At 44.0% G+C, this 16,965-nt stretch overlaps 1 long non-coding RNA gene across 1 annotated transcript; it reads right to left on the reverse strand.

Annotated features, from left to right (window-relative positions):
- Positions 1-4,085: 4,085 nt before the first annotated feature.
- LOC149459474 (uncharacterized) lies at positions 4,086-9,678 on the reverse strand. Its single transcript, XR_016313269.1, has 2 exons — positions 9,565-9,678; positions 4,086-4,559 (listed from the first exon to the last, which is right to left on the reverse strand). It is a non-coding gene; the product is annotated as an uncharacterized LOC149459474 (long non-coding RNA).
- Between the last annotated feature and the right edge of the window lie 7,287 nt (positions 9,679-16,965).

Here is a 16,965-nt window from a genome sequence, read left to right on the forward strand (position 1 = left end):
TGGTCTCTTGGTACTTACTGCAAAGGGAGGACTTCTGTGCAAAGAAAAGTATGTGCTCATTTTGAGGGTCAGTGAAAGTGACTTGCAGGTCTCTCTCCCTCTTTGCTAGAAAAGGTGGGTCCGCAGTGGCATGGAGGTCCAGCAAGGTTTGTAAGATGTAGAGAGGGACCTCTGAATCGGGCCTTCGCCCCAAACAAAGCTCCTCAAAAGAGTCAAGCTTCTGGGGGAAGAGCTCAGATTAGTTCATTTTCTATCTAGCTACATATGCCCAAAGGTAATCAGAAAACAATAACAGCTTGTAAATTTTACATTATGGTAAACAGTCCTGTAGTTTCCGCTGTTGTATATCTCTCAGTGTCATGGCAGATTTTGTATTTCCACTATCATGATGAAATCCACTTGAACTATAAGGAGAGTAACTTTCAAATGGATCTTGGCTTTTTCATCTTCAAAGTATTCTTTACATGAAGAATAGCAATTCCTGGCATATTAGTATAACCCATATTCTGTTTCTATATCAAGATTCAAGTTTCATTTCCCTGTCTATACTTTGTATTGTTGAACATTGAAAGACATTTTCTCCATATCAGGCATTTATCATTCTCAAAATGTGCTGCTTTTTGAAGCAGTTACATATTTCCTGATTTGCAGCTTTAACGAAAACCTTTTACTTTAGCCATTCAGCTATTCGTGGCAAGGTAACAAGTCTACCTGATAAACTGCCACTCTGTTACAGATTCTTACCTCGCCATGCTCTCTCACTTCCACCTTTGCTATGTCCTTGGAAATATTTGGTGCTTCTAGTTATAGAAGAGCATGTGACCCTTCCCCTTCCTTCCCCTTTCCTATTGCCAGGCCCCAGTACTGTCACATGGGAACAGGGGAAAGGTCCTAATGCCTGTATAAGCTCTAACACAGACCAAGATTGAGCTCATACAAGACTGTGGCAGATTAAAAGAAGAGCAGAGGAGCATAGCCAAAGTAAGTATCAGTAGCAGAGGAGGTGGGCTACCAGGGAATCTGTTAGCTTTACCCAAATACTGCAGGCATAGTGATGGGTCCTGTGACGGGAGTGACTTTTGGGGGTGGGGGGACCCCTGTATCATCTTCCTAAATTCTTATGTTTAACCCACCCTGTGCCTCTTAAGGGGTACAGGGTATGAATGGGAATGTCTATTGTGTATTGGTGTGTTGTCCTTTGTTCTCTGCCAGATGGTTGTCCATTGTCCTCTGCCATGTGCAACACCCCATTGTTCTGTGTCTTGGTTGGGTGGGTGGGGGGAGTTTCCTGTAGCCCTTCCCTGTGATGGGGCTGATAATGTGTTTCCTGTTCATGGTTGTGTTTCCCCGCCCTGTGTATATATCTTGTGTTTGTGTAAAAATAAAGGAGTTGACTTCCTGTCTTAAGAAGAGTCTGGTGCTGTCTATTTCTTGTATGATCAGCGGGTGGTGTCCGGGGATTTGTGTTCGGACAGGGAAGCTGGAGTATAACGGAAAATACCCAAGTGCGGTCTGGGTTCCGGTTCCATTACAGGTCCACTTAATGTATCTCTTTAAATGTAGAATGATATGTATAGCTTTAGGATATTGTACTTTGGGACAATTTACTAAGTAAGAAAAGGTAAAACTTAGTTTGTTTAAAGTTAGTTCATTACTTAATTTATGCTTTTTTCATGCGGTCCCATGACTAAGAAAGTTATAAGAAATAATTTAATTACACGGGAATGTTTCAAAGTTAGTGGGTCAGGCTTAGTGTTATTATTTATAATTTACATTATAAATAATGAATCATATTGCAATATGTTTAGTGTAATATTTATTATTTTAAACTCAATTGCTATTTTTAATTGTGTAGTTTTTTCTCCAGAGGCGTAGGTATGTTTTAGTAACAAGGAACAAAGTTCTTAATGTTTAATGAGGTTTACAGGCTTATTTTTCAAATGACCTTTTATCCTGCTATCTAAGAACATATAAGACATACCATATGCAAATTTGTATAAATTGTTTAAGTCAACATGACCATTCCATGATAACATTCTGAGTTTCTGACACTCAAAGTTCAAATGTTAGGACAGGTGAAAAAAAAATTTGTTCAATTTGGTGTGCATATTTGAGACTGATTCAAGAAAGTTTTTGCGAGTACCAATATTATGCAAAGTAATGCTTGTTTCTCTTCTGATATCATTTGCATGTAGATTATTACCCGTGCATACTGGTTATGGCTACTTTGTATTTTGAAATGCCACAAAGTGTGCTAAGTCAAGCAATGACAGGGAAGAGAGAGTTCTCACAGGTTAATAGCTGGACTCTGATGCAGATAGACAAGACATTTCTCAAGAGTCATGGCAAGTCAGGGTTTCCTGCATCACCTACAAAATTAAATGAGATGTTCATCCAAAGCTCTTTTTGCTGTACTTTTGTGGATCACAGGAGTGCAGTTCGTTCTGCACTCCTGTGACCCGTTTTCAACTGACAGCAGGTTGAAGCCTGCTGTCGGCTAATGTCGCTCAGCTGGTCCAGACTGGGGAAAGATCCCAACTTTAAAGTTGGGATCCACCCCAGAGTCCGGAGCAGCACCTGGCTCAGCCTCTCAGTGATCTGCTGAGAACCCGAGCCAGTGGGGTGGGGGTTGTGGGGCAGCTGAGCAGACAGGCTGAGCAGACATCGGTGGCTGACAGTCACCACTTTCTGCTCAGAGCTGCTGTGAGAACTCAGTGATCAGTGGTCATGTGATCACTAAGTTCTCACATTTAAAGACAGCGGGGGACAGAGGCAACATCAGACCGACACTGCATCCACCTAGGTAAGTATGATTTAAAAAAAAAAAAAAAAAAAGGAAATCCCTTACTTCTCTTTTAAGAAAAATAATATAAAACTGAATAAAAGTTAGGACACAAATGACTGAAACAAAATAAACCACCTGAGGATTTTGAATGTAAGTGATACATCCTAAAAAACATGCTTTAAGGACGCATCTTATAATTCTGATCCTCTCCCCTTTATGCAGCTCTCCTCTATTATCAGCAATTATTGGCTGTCATAATGACATTCAGGAATTGCTTTCCATTGCAAAACAGGTGCATCTGTCAAAAGACAGACTTTTTTATGTAAAATAACATTTGCAGATAGTCTACAATCATCAATGAACAATACAAGGTAATAATGTATTTTCATTGTTTTCACTATTTTATTCATATACTGTACATATGTAACCTGGACTATAGATGATAACTGCTGTGGAACTTCTTCCTTTGTCGCTGCCGTAATATCCTTCTGCAGCGTGGACAGGGTTGAACTGAATATCCATTCATGCAGAGGAACTACATCTCCTAGAGTTCCAAGGGGACCATGAGCTACTGCAACCATTTCCTGTGCTGAGCAGCTGAGAGAGAGCACCCGAAAGTTGCAGTGAATGGGAAATATTGGTGTGTGACCAGAGTTTATGTACAGTCTGGAGAAAAGAAGGGAATGGGGAGACATGATTGAAACCTTTAACCACTTGCCCTCCAGAGGATACAGCGCTGCATTAGTTTAACTGGCAATTGCGCTGTCATACAACGCTGCACCTAAATTAAATGTATGTCCCTTTTTTCCCACCAATGGAGCTTTCTTTCGGTGGTATTTGATCGCCTCTGCATTTTTTATTTTTTGCGCTATAAACAAAAAAAAAATGACAATTTTGAAAAAAAAATATTTTTTACTTTTTGCTATAAAACATATCCAGTAAAAAAATTTAATAAATTAAATTTCAGCATAAATTTAGGCCAAAATGTATAAACAATTTGACAGTCATATGAGTGTACAGACTATGCGCTAACAGGAATCAAAATAATAAAATTATATACCCAATAAGCTGATGTTTTTATACAAGAAAAGACAAATAATATGAGTAACAAATAAATCCTCATAAATCGTCATAAAAACAGCGCTTCGCTCCACATGATTATAACAATAGGTCAACACATAATAAATAAAATAAATATGAATAAAAAATATGAAATGATAATTAATAAATTAAATAATCTATAATATATGAACTATCTTCCACCACGGTGCAGCAGAGTGATAAAGAAAATAAAGTCCACCACATAGATCCTTTAAAAGGGAAAGTCTCTGTAATTCATGAAATTGACTCCAGCACCACCGTGTTCTTTAAGTGACAATCACCCTATCAGCCTACACACTCACCAAATCATGGTGTTAATTAGGCACAACAATATCCTCCTCTTGGTCCCGCAATCTCCACCACATATAAAGATCCGATTGGTCCAGTTCATAAGTATAAAGCACAATTCCATTTATGAATTTTATTGCATAATAACCTCCATAGAATAACACTCACATAAGAATAAAATCAATTTGCATCAAATAAATTCATAAAGTACTGATCACCTCGTGTATTGAACAGCTGGTGTCTCACCACACTTCCGTGCACAGCCCGCTGTTCCACTTCTGGGTAGGAGAGACGTCACATCTGGTGAATATGCTGACGTCACGTACAGTCACGCACTGACGCATTTCGTCATAACGACTTCCTCCGATTCTGTTACATATCTTTGCTAAAAAAAATCCCAATACCTGTAAATTAATTGGTTTACATGAAAGTTATAGCATTTACAAATGGTGGTATATATGCTGGAATTTTTTTCATACTGGAATGGGACTGCGGCAGGCATTCTGACAATGGGGGGAACTAACTAACTGTCACTGACATCTCCAGTGACACTAATACAGTGATCAGTGCTAATAAAAAACACTGACACTGAACTAATGACACTGGGCAGGAAGGGGTTAACATCTGGGGCGATCAAAGGGTTAACTGTGTGCTGTGTGTTTTTTTACTTTGTGGTGTGTATGTGTTTTATATTTCAATTATTTTATTGAAAGATAGGCATACAGTGGCATAAAAAGAGATGGCAACAAATCCCACCTACATGGTCAAACAAAACGTGTGACCACAAACATAGAACAAATAAGCACATGAAAAAAAAAATTAGTAGCAGTCAATGGTAATGTACACGAGAGCGCCACCTCCACCCAGTAACATACGTTTCAGCAAAAAATAAACCTAGGCTTAACCGTAGAAATAAACCAACCATATCCAAGGCAATTAAACGGAAGAAAAACAAAGGAGGGAAAAGAGAAAAGAAAAAAAAAAAGTGGGGGGGGGAAGGGAAACTCCGAAGGGGGAAAGGAGAAAAAAGGGGGGGTCAGCTGTAGAACTCTCAAAATACAGAAATATAACTGATCCAAGGCTCCCACGTCACCTCAAATCTCGACACATCATTATTGACAATACTTGTAAGTTTATCATTTACCATTATCCAATTAAGTTTTTGTTTAACCCCATCTAGCGGGATCAGTGATTTTCTCCAAGTTCTAGCTATGGTAATTCGAGCTGCCAGTAAGAGGTATAAAAATAATTTAGTTGATTTTTTGGGAACGTCAGCGGGTAGTAAATGAAAAAAAAGCTACTTCCGGTGATCTACGAATATTAATTCCTGTTACTGAATAGATAAAATTAAACATGCAGATCCAGAACCTACTCACTATCGGACATTTCCAACAAACGTGGAACATAGTACCCTCTTGACCACAACGCCGGAAACAACTAGATGATACTGAGAGGTACATTTTAGCAAGGCGCGTGGGAACCAGATACCAGCAAAGTAGCATTTTATAATAGATTCGATAAGATCAGTATTAATCGAGATTTTTTATAAAGTATGGGCCGCATTCCGCCAAGTATCCAGGTCTAATGAGCTATTCAAATCCCCCTCCCATTGGGTCATATAGGAAAATTTAGCGAGGGGGTCAACAAGGTGTGTGTGTGTTTTACTGTGTAAGCAAGCTGCTCTGTATTGCGCTTCTATGCCAAGCAATACAGAGCAGTGTGTGGAAGCTGTCAGGGAAGAGATCTGTATTGTTTACATACAGACCTCTCCCCGTCAGTGTTCCTCGGCAACAGGGCTCCTCTGGGGGTAGTGCAACAGCTGAAGCCACCTACGGAAATACAAAATCATGTATATATATACTTGTTTTTGTGTAGCCGTGTGGCAGTAGTTCTGTTATAGGGCAGTCGGGAAGTGATTAAATACATCAAGGGAGTAAATAAGGTTCATGAGGGCAGTATTTTCAACATGAAACCAAAATTAAGAACACAGAGATATGACCTTAAAGTAACTGGAGGAAAGTTCAAAACTAATTTCAAAAAGTACTATTCTATGTACATTTTTCTATGTTTCTATGTTTCCAGGAGCTATTTGATGCTGTACTCTTCAGGAGAATAGTGCTGATCAGAGACTGCTGCTGCCATCATATTCTGCAATAATACATGTGAGGGGACATAGATCCTGAGAACCCACCACTGGGGATCACTGTTTCACTTGCTGGATGTGGCGAGTGACTTTAACCACTTCCCGACCGGCCGTTGCATATAAACGGACGGATGGTGGCACTGCAGGGTCTGGTGGCCGTTTATAAACGGCCTCCCGGCACCCTGCTTGTGCGCGCTCCCTGGGAGCGCGCAGCACCGCGATCCGGTGCCTGCTGTGTCCTCCGGACACAGTGAAACACCGATCGTCGGACGGGACCTCTGTACGAGGTCCCGATCATGTGATCACTGATTGGCCAATCAGTGATCACATGCAAAGTAGTAAGCAAGATGTCACTTGTGACATCATTGCTTACTACGTGTGAAATCTGTGAATGATCACAGAGGTCACATGGTACAAGGCTATTCACAACAGCCTTGTACCATGTGACAAGCTGTGACCAATCACAGCTCACTCAGTACTTCTCAATGAGTGCAAGAATGCACACAGAGAGAAAGAGAAATGATTGCTTTTACAGCCTTTATGGGTGTAAAAGCAATCAGTGTAAAAAAAAAAAAAAAAAAAATCATCACCCCCCACAAGTAGTACAGTGTCACCATGGTGACACTGTACTGCTAGGGTGACAGTATGTAAAAAAAAAAATAATAATAATAATAATATAAAAAAATAAAAAAAAATGTAAAAAATTATATTTTTTGGTTATAAACTAATTTGGATTTTTTTTTTAACTAAAAAGAGAACGGAATAAATTTTGGCCAAGATTTATGATGAAATATTATTTATTTGCCGAATTTTATAAAAAAAACACTTTTTTTCTAAAATTTTGGACTTTTTCATTTACATAGCAAAAAAAATAAAAATCCCACCAAAATAAAGCTTTATATGTCTCAAAAACATGGTAAAAAATTCATTTGGGTACAGTGTTGCATGACCGCGCAATTGTCATTCAAAGTGTGATAGTGCTGAAAGCTGAAAATTGCCCTGGTCAGGAAGGGGGTAAAAATGTCCGGTCTGGAAGTGGTTAACCATCAGCAGACACTTGACTATAATTAGAGGACCACTGGCTACTACTACTGGGAGCTAGCTTGCGAGGGAGGACCCTTTTGCAAACCTACAGAAGTTTGGAGGCTGCCTACTGTGGTGAAAAGCCTCTTGGCCACTGACTTCTCTTGTTTCCTGGTTCCTTGAAAAAGTTCTGTCCCAGTGGGGGTTGCCTTAACTCTTATTTATTTGGGGACAATCCAGTGCCCTTTTGAATTACAAAGACTGTACTAGAGAGCACTCGCACCACTTCTAAGGAAGGAAAAAAAGGACTGTCTCAGGATTAAAAAACAGAGATCACAGCAACTTCTATACCTGTATGATTTTAACTGACTTTTACTGAATCAGGGCACATGTTGGAGATCCAGAAGAGGGTGCCCTCATACAAGTTAATCTGTTGTCTGCTGATAACTGGTGCACTCTCTTCAAGGGCCTCAAATTTGCCAGGCAACATTTGTTTTTAATTTTCATCATTTACTGGGCAGTGTGACAAAACGGGGACTGTTATAGCATGTTAGGACTGTCTGTATATACTGTTGCTATAATTATTCTGGACCCTCAGCCACTTGTTATCTGATTGACCGACATGAAGCCACCTCTACTTCAGCCAATCACACTCCACTCAGCACCCTGCAGGCTGCTGCTCCAAGCACTGCACCAGTTTCCTAGCAACCGATGTAAGCACTACAGAGCAGCTCACATGCAATCATCCTGTGTGCTCCTCAGCTCCACCTCCTGGCTGCTCACAATAGCTCTGCCCCTTTCTAACTGCCTCGTCGGAGGGAGGGAGGGAGGAGTCTAGACCAGGGGTGGGCAAACTTTTTGACTTGAGGGCCGCAATGGGTTCATATATTGGACCCGGGGCCGGACCAAGAGTAGATGAATGATGTGTATGTGTCATCCATAGTAAGTATAGTAATATTCCCCCATAGTAAGCATAGTAATTAATCCCCCATATAGTAATTCATCCCCCATATAGTAATTCATCCCATATAGTAATTCGTCCCCCATATAGTAATTTGTACCGCCTATAGTAATTCATTCCCCATAGTAATTCATCCCCCATATAGTAATTCGTCCCCCATATAGTAATTCGTCCCCCATAGTAATTCATCCCCATATAGTAATTCATCCCCCATATAGTAATTCATCCCCCATAGTAATTCATCCCCATATAGTAATTCATCCCCCATATAGTAATTCATCCCCCATATAGTAATTCGTCCCCCATAGTAATTCGTCCCCCATATAGTAATTTGTCCCCCCTATAGTAATTCGTCCCTCATATAGTAATTCATTCCCCATAGTAATTCGTCCCCCATAGTAATTCGTCCCCCATAGTAATTCATCCCCCATAGTAATTCATCCCCCATATAGTAATTCACCCCCCCTATAGTAATTCATTCCCCATATTGTGTCAATTCACTTACCTTTGCTCCGCGCGTTCCTCTCGCTGTTTTCCGAAGCCGTTCCGGTGTAGCATGAAAATCGGTCTCCTATGAGGATCTGTCCCCCTCGACGTATCTGCGCATGTGCCAGTTTCAGGCATTAGCAGCCGATCGGCGATCTCCGGCACATGCGCAGATACGTCAAGGGGGACAGATCCTCATAGGAGATAGATTTTCATGCTACACCGGTCTTCAGGGCGGACTGTGAGAAGAGCCTAGCAGGAGCCTAGCTCCGCGGGCCGGATTAAAAGGTCCGCCGGGCCGTAGTTTGCCCATTGCTGGTCTAGACTGAGGCGGGGCTCTATTAAAAAAATCGAGATTGGTTGCAGAATGGAGCTCCAATTTTGACAGCAATCACATGACATCCACTCCCCCTTTTTTTTCAAATGTAACAAACAATCAGAGGCTATATAGTGGAGCTCTACTTGACATGTGACCTTTACTGAAACAGCCAGACCCCACTGTTTCAGTAAAAATATACACAGGAAATAAGTGACAGGAAACATGTCACATCCACATCGTTTAGCTGTGTCTATCGGTTGTTAAAGTTCATTAAATTAAAAAAAAAAAAAAGTGGAGTGTAGCTTAACTAAAGTTAAAACGGAGGCCACATATTTCCTGCCTAGTGTGGAGATGCATTCTGCAGCCAGCCCCCTCCACTCCACTCAGCACCATGCAGGCAGCTTCTTCAAGAACAGTGTCCGTTTTTTTAGCAACCAAAGGAATCTCTAGGTTCCTACCTGGGCGCTACTCAGCCCCGCCCCGCCCCTTTGACGTCCTCTTCAAGAACAGTGCCCGTCTCTTAGCAACCAAGGGACTCTAGGTTCCTACCTGGGCGCTGATCAGCCCCGCCCCTTTGACGTCATCGGTGGGAGGAGTCTAGACAGAGCTAGGGCTCTGCTCAGAAGGCAGCGACACTTCGGAGAGGACGGACGTGCAGTAACTATGCGGAGTGACAGAGCGCCATCTATCATCTGGAAGGGGAACAATCGGCAGCCAATGTAGAGGAAATGATTGTATGATATGAAGAGTGTCTTGAGTGCGGGGGAGGGGCGGTCTATAATCACTCCCTATCTGTGATACTGCAGTACAGCCGTTTCCCGATCAATGCGAGCCAGTCTGGGGGGGGGGGGCAAGTGAAATAAAGGGGCACTCCGATGAGAACAATCCATGTATGGGGCACTCCGATGGGAACAGGCCATGTAAGGGGGCACTCCGATGGGAACAGGCCATGTAAGGGGGCACTCCGATGGGAACAGTGCCATGTAAGGAGGCACTCTGATGGGAACAGTGCCATGTAAGGGGGCACTCTGATGGGAACAGTGCCATGTAAGGGGGCACTCCGATGGGAACAGTGCCATGTAAGGGGGCACTCCGATGGGAACAGTGCCATGTAAGGGGGCACTCCGATGGGAACAGTGCCATGTAAGGAGGCACTCTGATGGGAACAGGCCATGTAAGGAGGCACTCTGATGGGAACAGGCCATGTAAGGAGGCACTCTGATGGGAACAGGCCATGTAAGGAGGCACTCTGATGGGAACAGGCCATGTAAGGAGGCACTCTGATGGGAACAGTGCCATGTAAGGAGGCACTCTGATGGGAACAGTGCCATGTAAGGGGGCACTCCGATGGGAACAGGCCATGTAAAGGGGCACTCCAATGGGAACAGGCCATGTAAAGGGGCACTCTGATGGGAACAGGCCATGTAAGGAGGCACTCTGATGGGAACAGTGCCATGTAAGGAGGCACTCTGATGGGAACAGTGCCATGTAAGGGGGCACTCCGATGGGAACAGGCCATGTAAGGAGGCACTCTGATGGGAACAGGCCATGTAAGGAGGCACTCTGATGGGAACAGTGCCGTGCAGGCAGCTTCTCCAAGCACAGCGCCAGTCTCCTAGCAGATGATGCAAACTCTACAAAGCAGCTCACTCCCATTCCTCCTGCATGCTCCTTAGCTCCGCCTGCTGTCTGCTCACAGTTGCTCCACCCCTTTCTTATTCCCTCATTGGAGGGAGGAGTCTAGACTGAGGCGGGGCTCTATTCAGACAATCGAGATTGGTTGCAGAATGGAGCTCCAATTTAGACAGCAATCCCATGACATTCAAACAATCAGAGGCTATATAGTGGAGCTCCACTGGACAGGTAACATGTGACCTCCAAAATGGAGCTCCATTCTGCAGCCAGCCCCCTCCACTCCACTCAGGACCGTGCAGGCAGCTTCTTCAAGAACAGTGTCCGTCTCTTTGCAACCAATGGAATCTCTAGGTTCCTACCTGGACGCTCCTCAGCCACGCCCCTTTGACGTCATGTTCAAGAACAGAATCCGTCTTTTATCAACCAATGGAATCTCTAGGTTCCTATCTGCGAGCTCCTCAGCCCCGCCCCTTTGACGTCATCGGTGGGAGGAGTCTAGACAGAGCTAGGGCTCTGCTCAGAAGGCAGCGACACTTCGGAGAGGACGGACGTGCAGTAACTATGCGGAGTGACAGAGCGCCATCTATCATCTGGAAGGGGAACAATCGGCAGCCAATGTAGAGGAAATGATTGTATGATATGAAGTGTGCTGAGTGCGGGGGAGGGGCGGTCTATAATCACTCCCTATCTGTGATACTGCAGTACAGCCGTTTCCAGATCAATGCGAGCCAGTCTGGGGGGGAGGGGGGGGCAAGTGAAATAAAGGGGCACTCCAATGAGAACGATCCATGTATGGGGCACTCCGATGGGAACAGGCCATGTAAGGGGGCACTCCGATGGGAACAGGCCATGTAAGGGGGCACTGCGATGGGAAAAGTCCATGTAATGGGGCACTCCGATGAGAACAGGCCATGTAAGGGGAACTCCGATGGGAACAGGCCATGTAAGGAGGCACTCTGATGGGAACAGGCCATGTAAGGAGGCACTCTGATGGGAACAGGCCATGTAAGGAGGCACTCTGATGGGAACAGGCCATGTAAAGGGGCACTCTGATGGGAACAGGCCATGTAAAGGGGCACTCTGATGGGAACAGGCCATGTAAAGGGGCACTCTGATGGGAACAGGCCATGTAAAGGGGCACTCTGATGGGAACAGGCCATGTAAGGAGGCACTCTGATGGGAACAGTGCCATGTAAAGGGGCACTCTGATGGGAACAGGCCATGTAAGGAGGCACTCTGATGGGAACAGGCCATGTAAAGGGGCACTCTGATGGGAACAGTGCCATGTAAGGAGGCACTCTGATGGGAACAGTGCCGTGCAGGCAGCTTCTCCAAGCACAGCGCCAGTCTCCTAGCAGATGATGTAAACTCTACAAAGCAGCTCACTCCCATTCCTCCTGCATGCTCCTTAGCTCCGCCTGCTGTCTGCTCACAGTTGCTCCACCCCTTTCTTATTCCCTCATTGGAGGGAGGAGTCTAGACTGAGGCGGGGCTCTATTCAGACAATCGAGATTGGTTGCAGAATGGAGCTCCAATTTAGACAGCAATCCCATGACATCCAAACAATCAGAGGCTATATAGTGGAGCTCCACTGGACAGGTAACATGTGACCTCCAAAATGGAGCTCCATTCTGCAGCCAGCCCCCTCCACTCCACTCAGGACCGTGCAGGCAGCTTCTTCAAGAACAGTGTCCGTCTCTTTGCAACCAATGGAATCTCTAGGTTCCTACCTGGACGCTCCTCAGCCACGCCCCTTTGACGTCATGTTCAAGAACAGTATCCGTCTCTTATCAACCAATGGAATCTCTAGGTTCCTATCTGCGAGCTCTTCAGCCCCGCCCCTTTGACGTCATAGGTGGGAGGAGTCTAGACAGAGCTAGGGCCCTGCTCAGAAGGCAGCGACACTTCGGAGAGGACGGACGTGCAGTAACTATGCGGAGTGACAGAGCGCCATCTATCATCTGGAGGGGGAACAATCGGCAGCCAATGTAGAGGAAATGATTGTATGATATGAAGTGTGCTGAGTGCGGGGGAGGGGCGGACTATAATCACTCCCTATCTGTGATACTGCAGTACAGCCGTTTCCCGATCAATGCGAGCCAGTCTGGGGGGGAGGGGGGGGCAAGTGAAATAAAGGGGCACTCCGATGAGGACAGTCCATGTAAGGAGGCACTCCGATGAGGACAGTCCGTATAAGGGGGCACTCCGATGAGGACAGTCCATGTAAGGGGGCACTCTGATGGGAACCGTTCGTGTAAGGGGGCACTGCGATGGGAACAGGCCATGTAAGGGGGAACTCCGATGGGAACAGTTCATGTAAGGGGGCACTCCGATGGAAACAGACCATGTAAGGGGGAACTCCGATGGGAACAATCCATGCAATGGGGCACTCCGATGGAAAGAGACCATGTAAGGGGGCACTCCGATAAAGACACTCCATGTAAGGGGGCACTCCGATGGGAATATTCCATATATAAGGGAGCACTCCGATGAAAACAGTCCATGTAAGGGGGCACTCCGATAAAGACACTCCATTTAAGGGGGCACTCCGATGGGAAAACTGCAGGTAAGGGGGTACTCTGATGGGAACAGTCGATGTAAGGGGGCACTCTTATGGGAACAGTCGATGTAAGGGGGCACTCCAATGGGAACAGTCCATGTAAGGGGGCACTCAGATGGCAACATTGCATGTCAGGGGATACTATGATGGGAACTGTTCATGTAAGGGGGCACTCTGTAGGGAACAGTCCATATAAAGGAGCACTCCGATGAGGACAGTCCCTGTAAGGGGGCACTCCGATGGGAACAGACTTTATAAGGGAGCACTCCGATGGGAACAGACTTTATAAGGGGGCACTCCGATGGGAACAGATTTTATAAGGGAGCACTCCGATGGGAACAGTCCATGTTTTGGGGCACTCTGATGAGAAAATTCCATGTAAGGAGGCACTCCGATGGGAACAGTCCATGTAAGGGGGGAAATTTGTCGGGACATTACAGATGACCATTACAACAACCATTACAAATCTGTTCTCCAATTTGTGTAAGAAAAGGGTTGCTCTTCTGTAATGTCCCAACAAATTTCCCCCCTTAACATGGACTGTTCCCATCGGAGTGCCTCCTTACATGGAATTTTCTCATCAGAGTGCCCCAAACCATGGACTGAAGTCTGAAGAGGTAGAAGGCAGGTTCTAGGATAGGGTCTATTACACACAGGTATCCAACACTAAAGAAACCATGACTAGCATGGAGAAGGTTAGCGTAGTGTAGTTTAGTGTAGATCCTGCCCTAAAAGAGTCTACCTTGTCGTGGTGGGCAGGCTTGCAATCTTTTGGCTAAAAATGTCAAAACTGAAGAAAGAAGAATTTCTCTCTAGACAGTTTCATTTTTGGCCCTTTGATAAAACTAAAAGACTCTAAGATTTTACAGGCAGAAAAAATAGGTATATTTATGTATCTAGATATAGATAAAAGGAGTTCTATGTAGATTTTAAAGCTAGCTTGCATGTTTTTAGTATTTTTAGCTTGATACCTTTCGTGTTGGGAAGATTTCTTTGCATGTTGTTAGTATTTTTCACTTTCTATCCTTGGTGTTGAGATTTCTCTAATCTACAGGAGAGCTTGCCTGAGTATAGATCTTGGTGAGTGAAGAAAGGAACATTGCCTTTTACTACGTAGCCTACTAAGAACCAATGTGTGTGCATCCATCTGCACTGGAGGTTCAGTTAATTGTATTGAGGGATTTTGAATTGTATTGTAAATGTGCTGTCTCCTTTTAAAGTTCTTCACAAACTGTTGTTGCTTTACAAATCCATAATATTATTAATAATAGTGTCAAGCTAGGTAAAAGAATCTGGAAGGGAAGAAGGCTGACTGATGACAAGGGTTATGTTGGAATGATGTTATCCGGTGTGTGAAGGGGGCAACTTGATTGGCCAGGCCACGAGTCTGGAGATTTCTCTGTCGACCCACGGTATTGATGAGGTCTCCAGGTAGGGTACTTACCTTCATCTTTTGGGTCCTCAGGCTGTTCCGGCTAGAGGGGGGTTGGGGATGAGCTTCCCGCTACTTGCAGGAGGGACCTTCAGGAGGAATGCGAGCTTAACCCGCTCAAATCTCAGTATCAGGTATCAGGATAGTGAAAGAAACCTGGAGTTTGCAGCTGGATGTTGGTTAGCACCTGGAACCCGCCCGGAGCTGGACGCAACCAGCTGGGCCAGAATGAGAAGCGCTGAATTCATCTTCTCTCATATTTAGTTAGAGTGTGAACGTTTGTAAAGCTGGATGATTGTTGTATAGGCTTTGTCCTGTTCCTTTCAATTCCTGGTTAGGGACCTGTCTCCGATCTCTACGTAAACTTATCTCTCTGTAGGTTTGGGATTAAGATTGTACGCTCCTTGAGTATTAGGTACTGATGTGAATGTACAATTTATATATGTGTGTGTGTGTTTGTGTGTAAAGCACTGCCTAAATTGATGGAGCTTTATAAGTACCTGTAATAACAAACAAAAATAAGACTGGAAAGGACAGTGCCTTTTAGTAGGTAGGCTAGTAAGAGAAAAATTGTATGTGCATCCATTTACATTAGAGGATCAGTAGGTAAAAATATGTGTGGAAGATGGTTGGCAATACCCCTAGTGTCTCTTTAAATCTAATCAGGTAATAGACACATCTTGGGGGGCTCTCCCATCTTGTACACTTCACCTGCGTTATTCCAGGCTAATGTAAATGGATTTATATAGAAAGGTGCTCAACAATGATCAAAGAAGGGGGAAATGTGTAGGGATATTACAGATGATCATTGCTGAACACCCAGAATATTGTAACAGTATCAGCCATTTATAATCTCTTCTCCATTTTGTGTAAGAAAAGGGTTGCTCTTCTGTAGATCTTGGTACAGAAGTCTGGAGAGGAAGAAGGCAGGTTCTAGGATAGGGTCTATTACACACAGGTATCCAACACTAAAGAAACCATGACTAGCATGGAGAAGGTTAGCGTAGTGTAGTTTAGTGTAGATCCTGCCCTAAAAGAGTCTACCTTGTCGTGGTGGGCAGGCTTGCAATCTTTTGGCTAAAAATGTCAAAACTGAAGAAAGAAGAATTTCTCTCTAGACAGTTTCATTTTTGGCCCTTTGATAAAACTAAAAGACTCTAAGATTTTACAGGCAGAAAAAATAGGTATATTTATGTATCTAGATATAGATAAAAGGAGTTCTATGTAGATTTTAAAGCTAGCTTGCATGTTTTTAGTATTTTTAGCTTGATACCTTTCGTGTTGGGAAGATTTCTTTGCATGTTGTTAGTATTTTTCACTTTCTATCCTTGGTGTTGAGATTTCTCTAATCTACAGGAGAGCTTGCCTGAGTATAGATCTTGTTGAGTGAAGAAAGGAACATTGCCTTTTACTACGTAGCCTACTAAGAACCAATGTGTGTGCATCCATCTGCACTGGAGGTTCAGTTAATTGTATTGAGGGATTTTGAATTGTATTGTAAATGTGCTGTCTCCTTTTAAAGTGCTTCACAAACTGTTTGTTGCTTTACAAATCCATAATATTATTAATAATAGTGTCAAGCTAGGTAAAAGAATCTGGAAGGGAAGAAGGCTGACTGATGACAAGGGTTATGTTGGAATGATGTTATCCGGTGTGTGAAGGGGGCAACTTGATTGGCCAGGCCACGAGTCTGGAGATTTCTCTGTCGACCCACGGTATTGATGAGGTCTCCAGGTAGGGTACTTACCTTCATCTTTTGGGTCCTCAGGCTGTTCCGGCTGGAGGGGGGTTGGGGATGAGCTTCCCGCTACTTGCAGGAGGGACCTTCAGGAGGAATGCGAGCTTAACCCGCTCAAATCTCAGTATCAGGTATCAGGATAGTGAAAGAAACCTGGAGTTTGCAGCTGGATGTTGGTTAGCACCTGGAACCCGCCCGGAGCTGGACGCAACCAGCTGGGCCAGAATGAGAAGCGCTGAATTCATCTTCTCTCATATTTAGTTAGAGTGTGAACGTTTGTAAAGCTGGATGATTGTTGTATAGGCTTTGTCCTGTTCCTTTCAATTCCTGGTTAGGGACCTGTCTCCGATCTCTACGTAAACTTATCTCTCTGTAGGTTTGGGATTAAGATTGTACGCTCCTTGAGTATTAGGGACTGATGTGAATGTACAATTTATATATGTGTGTGTGTGTGTGTAAAGCACTGCCTAAATTGATGGAGCTTTATAAGTACC

This window comes from Staurois parvus, unplaced genomic scaffold (genome assembly GCF_062004578.1).
Source record: "Staurois parvus isolate SC_StPar_1 unplaced genomic scaffold, SC_StPar_1.0 ptg000258l, whole genome shotgun sequence".
NCBI classification, from domain to species: Eukaryota; Metazoa; Chordata; class Amphibia; order Anura; family Ranidae; genus Staurois; species Staurois parvus.